This window comes from Neovison vison, chromosome 3, assembly GCF_020171115.1.
Source record: "Neovison vison isolate M4711 chromosome 3, ASM_NN_V1, whole genome shotgun sequence".
Taxonomy (NCBI): Eukaryota; Metazoa; Chordata; class Mammalia; order Carnivora; family Mustelidae; genus Neogale; species Neogale vison.
Window position 1 is genome coordinate 3,689,550 of NC_058093.1, and position 18,060 is coordinate 3,707,609.

Here is an 18,060-nt window from a genome sequence, read left to right on the forward strand (position 1 = left end):
CTTCCTGTGGTTGATCTTCATCTACCTGTGTGACATTTACTAGCCCTCAACTTCAAAATAAACTCCCTCCACTCTGAGCTAGAGCCCTCATCTAACCAACCAAGCCTTCCCCCATGTCACATTGACTCTTGCCCGAATGTCACACTGGCTCCACAGCATAACATCCTCTCATGTCACAGACCCCACGCCATGTCATCCTCCCTCTAATCCCCAGATACAGCTGACCTCTCCCTGAAGCTTTGCAGAGCCACATAAAGACAGACAGGGCTCAGCATGGAGTTCCCTCAGAATAAAGTCAAAGGGATAACAGGTAGAATGTATCAGTTGTCGGGCACCTGGGTGGCTCAGTGGGTTAAGCCGCTGCCTTCGGCTCAGGTCATGATCTCAGGGTCCTGGGATCGAGTCCCGCATCGGGCTCTCTGCTCAGCAGGGAGCCTGCTTCCTCCTCTCTCTCTGCCTGCCTCTCTGCCTGCTTGTGATCTCTCTCTGTCAAATAAATAAATAAAATCTTAAAAAAAAAAAGACTATATCAGTTGTCTTTTGCTGGCAAATTTCCTCAAAACTTAGTGGCTTAAAATGATAGTTAATTTTGGTCACAATTCTGTAGATTGCAAGTTTGGGACGGTCTCCGCAGGGCTCACTGATGCATCTGTAATCAACTGGCGGCCAATGGTTCCACAAACATGTCCAACGGTTGGCTTGTTGTCAGCTAGAGCGTGATGAGAGTAACTAGGCCATGTGTCTATCACTATTCAACAGGCTAGTCCAAGATCATTTATATGATGGTAATTGCAAAGTTCAGAAAAATGGTATATCTCAATGCCCCAATCTTCAGGCCTTTACATATGTCATATTTACTAACGTCCCATTGGCCAAATCAAGTTGCACGGCTGACTCACAGTCACAGGTAGATAAGAGTCCACTACCTGATGAGAGAATGTGTAAAATCATATCACAAGGGCAGAGATAGAAGGGGCATAGTTGTTGGCCATTTTTTTCCTGCCATTTTATTGTGTACATTTTCAAACATACAAAAAATTTAAAAGCACTGAAGCATGGATACTACCATGCCTCCTCCTTATTTTCTTCAACTAACACTTTACTATCTTTGTGTTATCACGTAGCTATCCCTCTATCTACCACATAGAGGCAACCAGCTTCATCTCCTACAGTCTGGTTTCTTCTCCCTCCTCTCTGACAGCAACTCCTTCTCTCACAGCTGCCTCCCTCACCGCATAGTCCCTGAGTGGCTGTGATAGTTTTCAAACTGGCCTTCTTCGACAAGCTCTTTCCTCTGTCCAACTTGCCAGAGTGATTTTTGTTGTTGTTGTTGTTGTGCTCTTGATTGAAAGCTTACAGTTGTTCCTCATGCCCATTTCTTCATGTCTAAACTCCTAGCTTGACTGCCAAAGCCCTCAGTAACCTGAGACTGACACATGACTACGTAGGACTGTGACATAATGGGCGGAGTCAGAGTCCCTGGGTAATCTCCAAAGGAGCCTGTGTCCTTGAAAGATCTGTTGGTGAACTTACCTCTCTCTGACCAACCCTAGTCTCTGTGTGTCCTAATGTCTTTTAAAATTGGCTATAATCTTTGGCTTTTAACCCTCTTAGCTTGGCCTCACCTGGACAGTTCCCATCAGCACATCATAGGCACCAATTTCTGCTCTGATCTGGGTATCTTTTCCTTGGATTCTTGTCAAAAATCTCATGACTGTCATGCTTCCATGGTCATCTGTTTCCCTACTGATGAGCAAGGACTGGCTCGTCCCCCCGTCGTTTGGTCAGAGGCCTGTTTTGAATATATTCTTCTGACTGGCTGTGAGTCCTTGGCTATACGTCCTGGGTTCATACAAGAAAGGATTCTCATCCAGCCTCTGATTGGATTGCATCTCTCACTAAGACGTTTCTCTGCTCCCTCTCTGTACTAATCCCTGCTGGCACCCAGTGAGCTCCACTTGTTCAGACCGGGTTTTATGAGCCCCTCAGATTCCAGTTTGTCTCCACTGTCTCTCCGACCGAACTATTCCCTGGTGCATTATTTTTCTCTCTTCTCTATTGTAGACCTTGCACCTTGGTCCGCTAGTTTCTTCGGTATTCTTCACATTGAGCACTTCCCTCCAGGCTTCCTTTCATTCTTTGGCTCACTATATAAACAAGATTGGGCGCATCCACCCTACCTCACCGCTTATCAGGGAGTCTGCTCCTATCCATAACCCTTGCTAAATGACTCAAGCCTGGATGTCAAGGGCCAGAATCTGGATCGTCAGAGACACTTCCTGGATCAGTGCCCCAAACTACCGGATCTGGGTCTGTCGCCTCCACACTTGTTGTTGATCCTCTCAGACACTCACATGCTTCTGGATGGTCTCAGATTTAAGAAGCTCTGTTTACCTGGTTCATGACCTTGACTTAAGCGCAGGATTTGTATCTGATTCTACTCTGTGTCCCTAGATATTAAAATAATACTGATACTGCATAGTAGATTTTTTAAAAAGATTTTATTTATTTATTTGTCAGAGAGAGCGAGCACATGTAGGGGGAACAGCAGGCAGAGGGAGAAGCAGGCTCCTTGCTGAGCAAAGAGCCTGATAGGGGACTCGATCCCAGGACCCTGGCTTAACTGACTGAGCCACCCAGGCATCCCTGAATACCAGATTTTATACACACACAAATTCATGCATACACATGCATGTGTATTACTTTTTTTGGATGAATAAGTGAATACCACCTACCTCCTGATTTAAAGCTCCCAACAGCCTGCCACATTGACCTGACCTCTAGATAATGTCAGCTCCCGGGCTTGCCTCAGGTCACTTCCTTGTGAGTTAATGGGAAGAGCATTTCAAGATTATGGCTTTTGATTCTAAGGATCAAAGTATTCTAGAAAATACTTTGAAGTATTTTGAAGTAGTACTTTTGAAGGTACTAGACATCACTGGCATGAGATTTAACCTTTTATGTCTTTTAAAAGCTTAACTGAAGTATAATGGTATACAATAAATTGCATATTTAAAATGTACAATTTGGTAAGTTAATGAGCATATTCCCAAAAGATTCCTTATGCCCCTTTGTAATTCCTCCTCCTTCCCTCCAACCTACCAACTTATCACAAAGCAACCACTAATCTCTTTCTGTCCCTATAGATAAATTTGTATTTTCTAGAATACTAGATAAATAGAGTCATTACAGGTAGTTTTCTTTTTTGGTCTAGCTACTTTCACTCAGCATAATTAATTTGGATTCATACATGTTGTTGTGTGACTCTAGAGTTCATTTATTTTCACTGCTGAGTAATATTCTATTGTACTGATAGACCAAAATTTGTTTACCTATTGATGGATTTTTGGTTGTTTGCAGTTTGGGATTATACAAATAGAGCTTCTGTGAATACTTCACATATGTGGGTCTTTATGTAGGTACATATGTGTGTATATGTCTTTATGTAAACATATGCTTCCTTTTCTCTTGGGTAAATAAAGATGAAATGGTTGGATCATATATAGTAAGTATATATTTAACTTTTCAAGGAACAGTCAAACTGTCTTCCGAAGTATTGTACATTTTGGGGGCCCCTGGATGGCACAGTCAATTGAGCTTCCAACTCTTGGTTTTAGTTCAAGTCATGATTTCAGGGTTGTGAGATCAAACCTCTCATCAGGCTCCGAGCTCAGCAAGGAATCTGCTACAATTTCTATCTCCCTCTCCCTCTGCCTCTCCCTACTCTCTCTCTCTCTAGAGTGAATAAATAAATGTTTAAAAAGTATTTTCAAGTATTTTTTAAAAGTATTTTAAAGTATTTCACCAGAAGTGTAAGTGTTCCAGTCCCTCTATATCTTCACCAATACTTGGATGTGTTCAGTCTTTTAAAAACTTTTTAAATTGAGATGTAATTGACACATTATAATGTACTAATTTGAGGTGTACAATGTGTTCTGTCTTTTTAACTTCAGCTATTCTCCTAACTATGAAATAGTGTTTCAGTTCGGTTTTAATTTGCATTTCTCTGTGACTGATGATGTTGAACATCTTTTCATGTGCATATATGCCATCCCTACATCTTCTTTGATAAAGTGTCTATTCAGGCCTTTTGCCCATTTTTAAACTGGGTCATCTCATTCTTTAAAATGAAGATGTGAAGAATTTTTAATATATTCTGAATAGGATTTCTGCAATTCTTCCAGTAGCTGGAGGAATGGACTCCTATAGGTCTATCCACATGCCTCTTCCCTAGACCTGCTCGTTCCCAATTTTTGAATCTTTCTCTTTCCAAACCCCTGACTAAGAAGCTACATTATTTGTCGCATGAGTCTTACATTTTTATTTCAGGCTACTTTTCTTTCCACACAATATAGATGACCAGATGTACCCCCAAAGCTCTTTCCATTACTGCTGTCTTCTAAGGCCATCTTTGGATGGGGATCATAATAGTGGTTCATTCCTGGCTTCACCACATACCAAGCTAATCCATTTATGTATCAGGACAAGTTTTTTTTCTTTTCCATGAGCTGATCATAAGGGAACTTGCCTGTCCACTACCACAATCCCCCCCCAAAAAAACCATGAATGTAAGCTGAGAGAGATGCAATGGTGCCATAGTGATGGTTGAAACAGGGATCTAAGCCATCTACACATGCAGCTTACTTGTCCTTTGTTGTACCACTTCCATCTCACTACGGACTTTTGTTGGGCTCACACGACCTTATGATTTAGTAGATTTGACAGAACACACCTTGTCACAAACAGTTCTGGCTGCACAGTCACTGCATGTCCCGAGATCAGGTATTCTGTCTCTACCAAAGCCTAGGAGCACATCAGGAGCTATATTTTGAATGGTGTCTGCCACAGATGGTATAACATTGTTCCAGAACTCTAACATCTTCATAATGATTCTTTTACCAGGGCTTGCTGGAAACTCCATAAAATGTCTTTTCCCATCACACATATCTTTAATAGCATAAGTCTGCTAGGCAGTATAGCTAAGGTCTCTCATGAGGTTACAGGCAAGATGCTGTCCGGGGCTGCAGTCATCTGAAGGCTTGATTGGGGCTGGAGGATCTGCTTCGGTGATGGCTCACTCACACAGCTTTGGGCAGAAGGCCTCAGTTTTTTTCCACATAAATATCTCTGAAATGGCTACTCCAGTGCCTTTATCATATGGTACCTGACCTCCCTCATGTTAAGTGATCCAAAAGAGAGCAAGGAATGAAGCTGTAATGTCTTAGAAGTCACATATCATCACTTTTGCAATATTCTATTTGTTAGAAGTAAGTCACTAAGGCCAGACCACACTCAAGGGGACAGGAATTAAGATCTGTCTCTTGAAGGAAGAAATACCAAAGCATTTGTGGGCATACTTAAAAACCACCACATATGATATCTTCAATATTGTGATGATATGCAAAATGTCCAGGCAGTCTAGGTTCCTTTGCTTATATTACCACAGAGAGCAAAAGAATTACGCTGGTCAAGACTGTAAATGTTTGTGTCATTCACATACTTCTGTTTCCTTCCCTTGATAGGAATAGAAATGAAGGCATTTGCTAATCAATGTAAGGTACCTGCGGCCATATTAGCCTGTGTCAGCAGAGATATTACATCTGGCACAGCCACTGCAATCAGAGCCACTATTTGGTTGACTTTATTATTCCCCAGGATCAGACGTTTTTGTAAGGGTCATACTGGCAAATTACATGGGGATAAGTGAGGGCCATCACCCTGTGTTCTTCAGGTCTTGACTGGTAGCACTAAATGCTGCATTTCCCCCAGGATGTGATACTGTTTTTTATTCACTATCATATGAAGGGGCAAATCAGTTTCAGATATTTCACTTTGTCTTCCCCACTAATACAGCTTTCATCCCACAGCACAAGAAATCAGTGTGGAGGTTCCGTCAGTTACCCAGTATATACATTTCAATTATACATTGGTGTACCAGAGAAATTACTCTTTCTTACTCTAGTTTTCTCCATAGCATTTATTACCATCTCTTAATAGTACTTATTAAGTATAACTTAATATACTTAACTCATTTTAATATACTTATTCATTTTATTATCTGTCTCCCCAGTGAATCTAATCTCCATAAGGACAGGCATTTTTTTTTCTTTTTTAAAAAACTGATATATTTCCAATGTCTACAAACTAGCTAATACATCCCAGAAACCTAGTTCTAGCACATAGCAGGCATTCAGTAAGTTCTTGTTAAGTGAAAGAATAAATAGTGCCTGACGCTCAACATGAGTTCATTATTGTTATTGTTAGAATTGCCCTAAGATTTTGCTGTCTCTCCCAGCAAGTGTGAATTCAAGTGTGAAATATTCACTCCGTAGCAAATTAGGGAATGGTTTCTAGAAGAGGATCAGAGATGACTGAGGGCACCTCAGGTGTCCCATGAACAGTGTTGTTGGTGTTTGGCTGAGAGGTGCAAGGCGGACCATGAGGGAAACCACTCCAGGGTCCTCGGCACATTCCATCTCTCTCTCCTCCCCTAATGTGAACTGAAGTACAAATATTTAGTATTTGTTAGTAGTAAATGTTTAATGTCTCACATTTTCCAGTGGTAATTATTGGGGTTTTTTTTGGCTCCTAAGAGGGAATTTCTTGTTTTTAAAGCATTGAGTCATAAAATACTTAAATACTTAATACTTAAATACTTTCAGGCTTTCTCTTGAAAAAAGGATATGTCTATTGCCATATTTACTGGTATTTAGAAGTGAATCCTCATTTCAAAGGAGGCATGTGCTTTCCTATTTTATCATAGTCGTCACCAATCTTCATTGCCTCTTTCACATGAAGGCTAAGTGACAGTTTTCAGTCACAAATGTATGAATCATATCATTTTTTTCTTAAAGTGAAGAAAAAGTGATATTGTTTTGATAACCAAGTCCACACAAAAATTGGGAAGAATAAAATGTAAACATAGAGAAATATATATTTCAAGAAAAATGGGAATAGTGTTTTGGGGAGGTAAGAGAGAACAAAGATCGTTCCTAAGCATTTAGTATGTAATCTGCAAACAAGATATGACCAGGTACATAGAGTGCCATTCGATTTAAGGACCTGAGTGTGCAACCCTTCCCCTAATCCAATAAAGAGGAATATATAGTATATTCTATCTACTGTATAATTTGCAAAGTACTTATTTCTTATTTTTAAAAAATCTGGAATTCACATTAACATGCATGGCAATTTTAGCTTTAGTGGGTTTTTTTTCCATATTGACATCTAACCCCCGAGATATATAATGTGCTACTTCAACTCCCATGTTTTTCCATTTAGATATGGAAATAAAAAAGAGACACATTGATAATTGATATGCTTCATCACCGTTGCTTCCTTATTTACATAAAAGTTTTTAATTCTAGCTGAAGAACAATTTAATTAAAAGCCTAACTAAGGACCCTCATTCTCTTCAATTTCAATACGGGGAAGGGTAATTTATTCTTCCAGTTGCTTTTAGTTGATGGTTTTAGGATCCAATAACTGTAATTACAACAATAAAAATAAGATATCATATTGTAACTTGAATTCTGGGGTGTCCTAAGCTAGCAAATATACATGATGACTGAAAAAAGTAACAACATCAGGGATAATCATCTGGATGTTTCTTGAAAGGTCAAAAACAAATCCATCACAATTCCAGCATTAAGCTAACCTTAAATGGTAGGGTATTGGTGCTTATTTGCCACAATCCCATATGGAAATAAGACTGTTCTCATGTTTATCTCAACATGTCTTTCTCCCTCTACCACCTTTCCCATCTTCACTCCAGCCGGTTGTGAAAACAAGACAGTTACGGAGTCCAGTAATCACTGATGGCCACGCAGGACGCTTCTGGGTGTGAACAAGACTGGGGATGACTCATTGGAAGCCAAATGTTTGAATGGAAAGCTCCCCCTAAAATGACACAAACGCAAATATTTATAAACATGTTCAAAAGCATTTTGGAACTCTTGGGAGGAGGGGTAAAATACCACCACCCATTCTTAATTACACCTTTTTGATGAGACATTGCTTTGCTATCATCGTGCTGACCCAAGCTTTAAGACGTTCAGAAACGAGGTCACTATAATTGGTAGGACTGTCCTGACTCATAGTATTTCTTATTTTGAAATATGATTCTATTTTGATAACTTCAGCCCAATCTGTATTTCAAATGCATCAAAAATTCATGTGCTACTTGTGAAAGTTTTCAGTTTCCTATAGATAAGTCTCAATTGCAAGCTATACAGAGTTCATAAGAAAAGAGCGGTTACCAATGGAAATTTGTTGCTTTCTGAGCAAATTTGACCTCAAATTGTATAAGCAGATATTCAAATTCTGTACTTTAATGTTGTCTATTGTTTTAAACACCTTTCTTTTCTCCTCAAGCAAATAAGAAACAACGGTTTTCATTCTGACAGATGTTTTTGGCACACACCAGGTTCTTGTTTAGACTTACTAAGCCTTTGCTTGAGACCCTGGAGCCCATAACTGAGACTATTTGGGACCCGTGAGAATTCAGCTCCTGTTAGAAACTACCTCTGAAGACAAGGCGGTGGTGGTGGTGGATGTTTGGTGTTTTTCCCATCTGGTCCAGATCTGAAAAGGAATCAGGGGGACAGGAAGTAGTCAGGCCAAGAGGCCAGCCCTCCTGCTAAACCAAGCTGCCTACCCTTTTTCTGTGACCCCCTACAATGGTTTTCTTAGGTTTGTTGGCCTGTTTTATTTATTTTATTTTATTTTATTTTAAAATATGGAACACCTCACAAATTTGTGTGTCATCCTTGCCCAGGGGCCATTCTAATCTTTTTGGTATCATTCAATTTTAGTATATGTGCTGCCGAAGGCTGCACTTGTTGGCATATTTTAAAAAGGACATTGTGGGGCGCCTGGGTGATTCAGTGAGTTAAGCCTCTACCTTTGGCTCAGATAATGATCCCAGGGTCCTGGGATTGAGCCCTGCATCGGGCTCTCTGCTCATCGGGGAGCCTGCTTCCCCCCACCCTCTCTGCCTGCCTCTCTGCCTACTTGTGATCTCTGTCAAATAAATAAATAAAATAAAATCTAAAAAAATAAATAAAGCACACTGAACCACCAGGCATCACTGATTGAACTCATTAAACTAAGCATTGGTACTCTTTTAGAATTTTGTCTTGCATCCAAAAAAACAATGAGAAGTGGTTAGACTAGTGGCTATAAAGAGATATGAATACAGAGGCTAGTATCAAGAAGAGATAATATCACCTTTGATTTCCATATTTGGAACTGGCATTATCTTCTTCGGTAGCAAAAACATCCCGACCAGATTAGTGTATGGAGACTTGAGTTACAGATACAGCCCTGCTGCCTTTAGCCAAGATCATGAGAAAATGGGTTCTCTAGATAAATGAATTTCCTAGATTTTTGGAGTTTCCCCCATTAAGCTGCAGATGAAGATTGAAGGGGTAGGGGCAGTTAAATGAAAGTTTTTACTTTTCCCTTTATACTCTTATATAAAGAATACTTTTAAAAATAAAATTAATACATATTGTTTTACTATTTTTAAAAATTTGCTTGGAACTGTTTTTACACAAACAAATGGGTTATGTATTTCTGACCTCTCAAACAGAGCCAAACTGAGTTTTCTTTTGATGATAATCATCATCATAAAACTCAGTTCTTCTCTGTACTACAAAACCATGATACCCTCAAATAGTCCTGGAGGGTACTGGAAGGTTTACTCCCACACTAAATGTCCTCACTTTTACTTATTTCTCACAAATTTTTTGCTGTCTGCTTTGCCGTGAGACTGTCCGCGGTCTCTTCATCCTGACAGAACGCCACCTGCCTGCCGCGGCCTCTCTCAGCCTCTCTCCTGAACTTGTGGCTTTAATTTGATGCTCCCTAATCGGTTGACTGGTTGGTAAGTCACATAAACAAACTTGCTAATAGTCTACGTAAAATTAAATTAAATGAGCATAGAGTGTATGCCCAAGGGTCACTCCCATAAACAATGTACCCCCCGCTCCCCCCTCCAAAAAGCTTGAGTACGTTCATTTGGAATTTTCAGTCTTATCCTTTCTGTTTGGATCACAGCTGTGGTTCAGATACTAGAGGACACTGGACGAAAGAGTTACATGTAAGTGACAAGATGCTCTGCTGTTCTGTAATAAAATGAGTCGCATCCTTCTTCCTTCCCTGTGAAATTGCTCAACAGCCGTCCAGGTAGACGCCTGTGATAGTAAATTGTAGTTGTTCTCATTTTTTTTTTCGGCATAACAGTATTCATTATTTTTGCACCACACCCAGTGCTCCATGCAATCCGTGCCCTCTATAATACCCACCACCTGGTACCCCGACCTCCCACCCCCCGCACCTTCAAAACCCTCAGATTGTTTTTCAGAGTCCATAGTCTCTCATGGTTCACCTCCCCTTCCAATTTCCCCCAACTCCCTTCTCCTCTCTAACTCCCCATGTCTTCCATGCTATTTGTTATGCTCCACAAATAAGTTGTTCTCATTCTTTAGGTGTGTTGAAATGATAGCCCTAAACATGCTGCCAGTTCCAGGATAATATTTTAAATTAGCAATAATTGCCAGCATTTGGGTAAGCATTCATTTATAGTAAATGTTCTCAAGTGTGATAAATGCATATTTGGCCTTTGTGCTTGGTTCCTGGCATAGAGCTTCTACCCTCAGAATTTCCTGAAAGATTGTAGGAGCACCTTTTGTCATTCCTAAGACCTTTTCAACCACACCAGAGTGGTATATGCTAATGGCATGACTCTTGGTGTGCCCGTAGGTAGCTTTGGGATGAGGCTGGTTCCCAGAGGAGCCAACCTTGTTAGTGAATTAGAACTTCCGGCCCCATCCGGCTGACCTCCAGGGAGGGGAGAGAGAAGCTGGAGACTGAATTAATCACCAGTGGTCAATGACTTACTCAATCATGCCTATATAAGGCAACCTCCAAAGAAACCACTAAATGATCAAGCTGAATGCTTCGTGATGGGTGAACATAGAGAGGTGTTGAGAGGGTGATGTGCCCAGGCCTGAAGAGGGCATGGAAGCTCTTTGCCTCCTCCCCACCTTCTATTTTGCCCAAGCAGGCTTTTGCTCTTCCTGAGTCGTATCCTTTGTAATAAACCAGTAAATAGCAAGCAAACTGCTTCTGTGAGCCATTCTAACAAATTATGGAACTGGAGAAGGGGGTCTCGGGAAATAGCCTGACCATCAGGACTATGGTTGGCCTGGGATTTAGGATTGGTGTCTGAAGTGGGGGCAGTTTTGCGGGAATGAGGCTTTTAACCTGTCTACTAACTCTGGCAGTTAGTGCTAGAACTGAATTGTAGGACACACAGTTGATGTCTGGGGAGTTGAAAAATTCACTGATGTAAGGAAAAAAACCTACACAATTAATGTCAAAAGTGTTGTGAGTGAAAAACTGCTCACCAGGCTTTTGTGATCTCAAATGTTTGAATATGTATCAGGTTTGCCAAATCCATATGAAAAAAAAAAGGCATACATGTAGGCTCTCGTCTACTGGGTCGATCAGACAAGACTCAGCTGACTCACAGATACATGGAAATAGATCAAACAAGTAGCATGTGTTTGAAAGGAACATTTTAGTGAGACAGGGAGTGGGGATTTTTTGACAATCGTTCTGAATGTGAGTCAGAGTGTGGGTTTGTGTGGGTGAGTGTGTGGGCAGATACATCTGTGGGTGTCAGAAAGAGACAGCAGAGATAGATGGCAGGAGTTATGTAGCTAGTAAAATGACTATAATAGTAAAGTAAAATTAAAGACACAGAACTTCGTGGAGGCTTTAAAATAGTTTTAGCTAAACAATGGCAGCAGAAGGTTTATTTAAAATAGACCAATCACTTCCCACAAAGAGTTTAAATTACCTTACATAATAACAGGCAGTTTTCATTTACCACTTACTTGAAATTTGGTAATTACCACAAGCGAAATCTTATCTTATATTCCTGGTAGCCAAAACTTTTTTAAAATGGAAAATTGAAATAAATTGGGCAAATTGCTTATCTAGAAAATGACCTTCAGCTGTTCCTAGCATGAGGAATGACAGCAAATAACTTGCAAAGGAAAAAGAAGCTAAAATAGGTACTAGGATAATAAAAATTCTATCTACAGCTATAACAAGATGATTTCTGATATACTCACCCACATGCAGGAATTGGGTAATACAAAAGTATGAAAAGAGAGGGAATTGGTGTTATAATTGCTTGCCTGATTTTATCTGGGAGAGTGATGATGTCAGTGATGCGGAGTTTGTGCACAGAGACTCCATTTAACAAGAAATTTGGATTCTGTTTCTGGCAATTCCATTATCGCATCCCTGGATTCTGCTAAGTGTGAACGTATGGGCAAGTCCAGAGCCCACAAAGCTATTTGGAATATCACTTGAAACTAAGGCAAATGATTCCAAAATGACAGAGTTGATGGACAAACACGCAAAGGGTAGGCAGAATCATTCAATACGCAGCTCACATATTTGAGCCTCTATGCCCTGCTTCCTCGCTGAAATCACAACCCTCCAGGAGCTCAGCCCTTGAACTAAACAGTTAAAGAAGCGGGTGAGCACTGTTTGTGTTAGGTGTCAGTACGGACAGGTTAATGGAGGAAACAATTATTAATTCTTCATTCACTCACAGTGATTTTCTTTCCAAAACAGAAATACATTTTTCTAATTACAAAAATAATACAAGTTCATTATAAGAGAATTAAGATATGATAGAAAATATCATTCACTGCTTTAAGAGAATTCATTTAAAGCTACTAGACACTAAAGGAGCAAAGGGTCTGCTTCATTTTATATTCTCTCTTTGCAACCTAACTTCTCCACTCCTTGCCATGTATTACTTTTCATTAGGAACTGGTGGAAATTAAGTGATACAAGGTACTGGCCTAGCACAGCAAGAAATCCGACTCATTCTTTGTCATTACTACCTTTTTGTCTATGCGCCATTAGTGATTCTCACATAGCGTAAGTGTAATTTAAATTTATTTCATAAGCCACTTGGGGCTAGAAAAATCCAAACAACCACATCTGCCTCTTATTTGTGTTGGGAAGATCACTCCTGCCCCGGGAAGGCAGCTCTGACCTTTCTCCATTCCGAAGTCCTAGTCATTACGTCACCTTTTCCCTCCTGGCGGGTAATCGGACCCGGTGCAGCGAGTCTGATGTTGATCAACGGGGGCCTGAGCCGCTGATGGGGACGTGCCCGATGCCGAGGCCTGGGTGAGCCTCGCGCTGGGACTAGGCGGGTGTAGGCCGCAGTTTTCCGACTCCCTGAAACCCCGGCGCTTAACGCAGGGAAGGTTTCATTCTTGCTTGTGCCGCGTGCGCGTTCCAGATGCGGAGCCGGGTTCACTGAGGGAGGCCTGCGGGGGCTCGGCCGTGCTGTGGCCGCACCGGCTCTCCGGTCACGGCCGCGGGGAGACCGACGCTAGGCTCTCAGGTGGGCTTCGCGCCGACCTTCTCAGAACACAGCCCTGGGGCTTCTGCTCGCCTTTCCTTGGCCACATGGTCTTCCCTACTTCAAAGGAGCTAGCAGTGTGGGGAATAGATGGGATGCTTGCTTAAAACGGCCTGCGCGTTTCTGACCTCAGGCTGACGTCATCCCAAATCAAAGTGATAATAAGTTATTTACTTATGTCAATTTTCCACTCCTTTGTCATGAATATTTGAGTGTGAGACGTATGCAGGGGGCACCCTACACAGCAGCACAGTTTTCTATACATAATTACTTTATACATAATAGCTTCTTATTTTCCACAATACGCATCCAAAAGGGAGGACGATATTGTGAAAGAGAAAATAATACCAACCCTCCTTTTTTACCACTAATTCCAATGTGGATTGACTAAAAGCAGCAACATGCCTGGATTTGTCAGGCTAAGTCTAGCCTTTCTGTAACAATTAGTTACCCTCTGGTCTTTAGAAGTCTGCGTAACTCTTTCTTTTGTTTATCTCAATTTTACAGCGTTTCTATAATCTCCATGGCTTAAGACGACAGAATTTATTAATTGCATGTGTTAACAGTTCAGCGTGGGCATTTGACAAACGGGCTTCTGTGAGGTGATTTAGGGACCTGGGCTCCCCCTTGCTGAGACTTTGGCATCCTCCAGTGTTCCTGAAGCCTCTGCACCCAGCAGACAAAGGAAGAGAAGTACGAATACGAATATTTTAAAGGATTTTATTTATTTGAGTGTGAACACACACAGGAGCAAGGGGAGGCAGAGAGGGTGAAGAGGAAGCAGACTCCCTGTGGAGCAGGGAGCCCTCCGCAGGGCTGATCCCAGGACCTGAGCCAAAGGCAGACACTTAGCAGGTGCTCCTAGCTTTTATTTTAAAGTGAAAAATGAAAACCCCTAACATTTAAAACAGAAACATAGAGTTTTAATCCATACACACCTGGTACATACAAACCCAAACACCACCTGGTTACCCACACTGACTCGATCTCCAGGCCTCCGTGCCTGAGACCCTGGAGCAAGTCCTAGCCACTGGGGGCGGGGCAGGGGCAGGTGGGTGGGTGGAGCTTGGGGAGCCGCGCTCTGGGGAGGCCCTTGTCTCAGTGCCCGACTTAGGCAAGCTGCGGGTGCGCGCACAGCCGAGGTTCCTCATTCCTCACATCCCTCATTCTGACAATAGTCTGCTTTCTTTCCTCTGAGTAGGAAACCTGCAGAGGCAGCTGGCTTGTGGTCTTCTGTGTAGGCCTGTGAGTTCTATGCAAATCACATGGGAAGACAGAATCTTTCCTCAGATGGTCCAAGTCAAGAATATTTGTCTATTTGTCTCGAGTCTGTATTATGCCTGAAAGAGGGCACGTACTTCGGAGATTTCGCTTACTTAATTTCTTCCAGAATTAAGTTGAGCTGCTGTCAGAAGAGGTTTCAGCTTCTAAAGTTCACTATTCATTTCGGAGTTATCCAGGCATGCATGCTTACAAAAGTTAAATTATTTTCAAAGATAGAATAATTTTTCTACCACAATTGAATTCAAAGCCAGTGAAGAGCCAGAACATGATAATTTCATCTAAGGATCAACATCCTTTATGTTCAAATAATTTGTAATATGGACGTAACAGTCGAATGACAAAAACATTTTTAATTGCGTTAGGTAATAAGAATAGTGATTTTATGGGCTGTAGACTTCACTCTGTGAAATCATACATCTCTGTCACACACACACAAACACATCTCAAATGTTACTAATATATGTTAAAATTATAATACCTATACTTAAAAATTAAAGAAAGTAGTGTACTTTTAAAAATACCTATAATCAGGGGCACCTGGGTGGCTCAGTGGGTTAAGCCTCTGCCTTCAGCTCAGGTCATGATCTCAGGATTCTGGGATTGAGTCACACATCAGGCTCTCTGCTCAACGTGAAGCCTGCTTCCTTCTCTCTCTCTGCCTGCCTCTCTGCCTGCTTGTGACCTCTTGTCTGTCAAATAAATAAATAAAATCTAAAAAAAAAACCAACCTATAATCAAAAATCAAAGCCAATCTTGGTTTTCCATTAAAGACCAAGTTTATTCAATCTTTATACTCTTTTCAAAAAAAAGCATATTTGCTTTTTTTCAAAAAATTACTGTATTAGGGAACTGAGAAAAAACAAAAACAAAAACAGAACACACCAAGATGTCACTTTGCTAAATTATAACATCTTATACTGGCATAGGCTATTTTTTGGTTTTTCAAAACAGGATGAAAAAGAGGAAGTACTGATAATTGCATGTAATTCATTCTGATTTTACTGGTTAGCAGTAAGAATTATCTTTCTTAACAGAGAAGGTTAAGAGATCAACTCTCATAGGTATTCGGGATTTCTACTGGAGGTAGAAGGGAGTTAGTCCCTGAAGGGAGAAAACAGAGCGTCGGTGCTGGGGTGGGAAGGCCGGGAAAGAAGCTGAGACAGGACCCTTCTGTCTCATCCGGAGCTCCCCAGTAGACTCTCGCTGAGTGTGCCATAAGCTGTTCTCTCCTAAGTACACCTTTTGCCACCACAAACGACACCAGAACCAACACAAAAGCCATGTCCTGGGGAAAGACTTGCACTCAGGCCTCAAAAGAACTCTTCCTCTTGAAGATCTCGTCTGTCTTCTCACACTGGCTATTCCCTTCGAGAACCAGCTCTAAATGCTGCTCGTTAGCTCCGGACTCCCCATTCCCAGCCTCTCACGTCCTCAGCTTGACCATCCGTGAAAAGATCTGGGTCAGTATGGGGCTTCCCTCCTCAACCTCGGTCCCTAGCTTGGTGCCAGTGCGCCCGGCACCTTCCCACTGCTTTGTGGGAGGAGGCTCATTGTATTTGGGCAGAAGGAAGACACAGAAAGCTCATTGAACTCACCTGAGAATTCCCCTAAAATTGTGTGGGGAGCAGCCAGAAGGGCTGGTGCAGTTACAAAGGTAACTGAGTGCATTGCTTGTTCTCTGACAACCAGAGATCATATAGTAGCAGGGGAGAGAAAGAGTAAAACTTGGCAACTCAAGCCTTTTCTGATTTGAATCTCCTTGACAAAGAGGCTGTCTGATGCCCTCTTACGACAGCCACTTACCTTCCCGCTTAGTCACTTCACCCGTCCTCCAAGCCCTCCCTTCTGCACAACTCTTAGCTTCCAACGCTTGTCTCTTTGCTCACAACCCTGATTCCCCCTCCTATCAATCAGTGAACCCATTTACATGCCCTTGAACCCATTCTCGGTTACATCACGCATTAGGATTTCTGTGGGGTGTCTTTGTGTGTGTAGCATGTAGAACACGCTTTTCAGTAGGTGAACAGGTGCTTTGGTTAACCTGTGTAGCTATATCACTACATAATGTAATGTGTAGGTATATGCACCAATACAGTGCGAATGGTTGAATTCTGATGCTGACCAACCACCTTTATATACAGGTAAGTATGTAAGTACGTACATACCAAGAGGCATGTAACTCTTGTGTTTATCTGGGTATCTGTGTTTAGGTATGTGGATTGTGTTTACACACGTGTAAGTCTGCATCTGTGTACATCTGCATACACGTCTCAAGGCAGAGCCAGTGGCTTCCTATTAAGGAAGCTGTCTCCAAATCTTCCTACCTAGGTATGTTACCTTCTCATTTCTGGGGGGAAGATTTTTCTGTGGTTAAAATATATGTAATATAAAACTTACCATTTTAATCAATTTTAAGTGTATAATTCAGTAACATTAATTACATTCACAGCATTAGATAAATAATCACCACTTCCTAGTCCCAACACCCAAACAGAGACTGTGACTATTAATCAATAATTCCCTTCTTCCAACCCCTGATAACCTCTAATCTACCTTCTGTCTCTGTGAGTTTGCCTATTCTAGATATTTCATAGAAGATATTTCATATTCTTGTATTACATTTAAGTGAACAATTATATCGTTGTCCTTTTTGGCCTGGCTTATGTTACTTAGCGTAATGTTTTCAAGTTCATCCATGTTGGAACATGTATCAGAACTTCGTTCCCTTTTTATGGCTGAATAGTATTCCATTATAGATCTATGTCACGTTTTATTTCTCCATTCATTTGTTGATGAACACTTAAATTTTTTCTATTTTTTAGCTATTGTGGTAATGTTGCAGTGAACATTGGCATACAAATATTTATTCAAGTTCCTGCTTTTAATTCTTTATGGTATATACCTACAAATAGAATCACTGAGTCATGTAGTAGTTTCATGTTTTGCTTTATTTATTTATTTATTTATTTATTTCATGTTTTGCTTTTTGAGGAACCACCAAACTGTTTCCATAATGGCTGCACCATTTTACATTACTACCAGCAACGGATGAGGTTTCCATTTTCTCCACATCCTTGCCAATTGTCGGGGACCGCCTCCGGCCGGGAAAGTCCCCACCATTACACGATGGTGCTTGGCTCACTGCCAGCAAAATACGCTGCAAGTGAACACCGAACTTTCTGGTGAAGCCCACCTAAAGGAGGACATAGTCATTGGCTGTTTCAAATTTAATCAGCATAGTAACAGGACTCTCATTGGCTCTCCCCATTGTTTGGCCCCTTATTGGTCACCCTGACACATATAAGCTAAGAAAGTTG

General features: G+C 41.2%; 1 long non-coding RNA gene and 1 other non-coding gene across 2 annotated transcripts in view; one reads left to right on the top strand and one right to left on the bottom strand.

Annotated features, from left to right (window-relative positions):
* LOC122901703 overlaps positions 1-17,774 on the top strand; it is a 40,729-nt gene extending 22,955 nt beyond the window's left edge. The window contains exons 2-3 of the long non-coding RNA XR_006383657.1: positions 16,954-17,071; positions 17,735-17,774. This is a non-coding gene — a long non-coding RNA (uncharacterized LOC122901703). The remainder of the gene's footprint in view (positions 1-16,953; positions 17,072-17,734) is intronic.
* LOC122903806 lies at positions 8,732-8,837 on the bottom strand. The gene has a single exon (XR_006384032.1). It is a non-coding gene; the product is annotated as a U6 spliceosomal RNA (small nuclear RNA).
* Positions 17,775-18,060: the final 286 nt, after the last annotated feature.